The sequence below is a fragment of the Schistocerca cancellata genome, chromosome 6 (genome assembly GCF_023864275.1).
Source record: "Schistocerca cancellata isolate TAMUIC-IGC-003103 chromosome 6, iqSchCanc2.1, whole genome shotgun sequence".
Taxonomy (NCBI): domain Eukaryota; kingdom Metazoa; phylum Arthropoda; class Insecta; order Orthoptera; family Acrididae; genus Schistocerca; species Schistocerca cancellata.
In genome coordinates, this window is record NC_064631.1 from 297,890,351 (window position 1) to 297,891,802 (window position 1,452).

General features: G+C 45.5%; 1 pseudogene; it reads left to right on the forward strand.

The window, feature by feature from the left end:
• The first annotated feature begins 1,113 nt into the window (after positions 1-1,113).
• On the forward strand, positions 1,114-1,231 carry LOC126089493 (5S ribosomal RNA; annotated as a pseudogene).
• Positions 1,232-1,452: the final 221 nt, after the last annotated feature.

The following is a 1,452-nucleotide window of genomic DNA, read 5'->3' on the forward strand; positions in this document are numbered from 1 at the left end:
CACATTGCTGCAATGGTGTGAAAGTTGTTTCAGTAATGAAGAAGACAATGAATGAACACTGTTTCTCCAAATACTACCTGTAAGCAAATTGTACATTATAGGTAAAATTAGGACAATATAATTGTAGTTATCAGTTCTCTTATATTCAGGAATGTGAGCATTACGGCTGGGAAATCGAAATATGTGAGAACTTTATAAAAATAGCGCTATTATGGAAAACCAACATTTTTTGTAATTCACATGTGTTCAAGGTTTATGTATAACGTTTTCACCAATATTTGTAACAACCGAGGATATTTTTATTACCAAATAAAACGTTTAGTATGTTGCTACACTACAACATTAATAATGTTAAGTTAAGAGGGCAAGCTCTAAAGTACTGCCTTCGAATTTTTTATGTAAAAACTCTTAGCTCTTGCTAAATAAAACAAACGCTATTAACATTCCTCCACGAATGTAACTAATCTGATGTTAACTACAGTAACACGATCAAATTTATTTCTTAACGTAGTCACCCTGGCGATGAACAAATTTCTTCGAACTAGAGACAGGTTTGTGGATATCGTTACTGTGGACGGAGCCGCAATCTCACCTCTGTTTGCAACGTTTCACCACTATAAAAATGAAGTCCTCGAAGATCGTCTTTAAGGCCTGGGAGCACATGAAAATCGGATGCGGCCAAGTCGTAGCTGTAAGGAGGACCAACAGTGACAGTGAACCCAAGGCGTCGGATTGTTGCAGATGTCGCAGGGCTCCTCTGTTGGTTGGTTTTGGGGGGGGAGGGGGGGGGGGGCTGACAGCTAGGTAACCGGTCAATGGGATTAGGTAAGGATGGGGAAGGAAGTCATCCGTGGCCTTTCAAAGGAACCATCCCGGCATTTGCGTGGAGCGATTTAGGGAAATCTCAGAAAACCTAAATCAGGACGGCAGGACGCGGGGTTGAACCGTCGTCCTCTCGACTGCGAGTCCAGTGTGCTCTCGTCTGTCGTCTGGCACTGTCATGGTGAAGGAGAGGGCGATCTATTTGCCGACGAACCCTTCGAATTAGTAATTTCAGTTTTCTGAGGGTTTCATAGTACACTGCTGAATTTATGGTCGTGCCTTTAGTCATGGGGCAACGGCCTTGCCGCAGTGGATACACCTGTTCCCGTCAGATCACCGAAGTTAAACACTGTTGGGCGTGGCTGGCACTTGGATGGGTGACCGTCTGGGCGACCATGCGCTGTTGCCATTTTTCGGGTTGCACTCAGCCTCGTGATGCCAATTGAGGAGCTACTCGACCGAATAGTAGCGGCTCCGGTCACAGAGAACCATCATAACGACCAGGAGAACGGTGTGCTGACCAAACGCCCCTCCTATGTGCATCCTCAGCTGGGGAGGACATGGCGATCGGATGGTCCCGATGGGCCACTTGTGGCCTGAAGACGAAGTGCTTTAGTTATGACTTCCAGA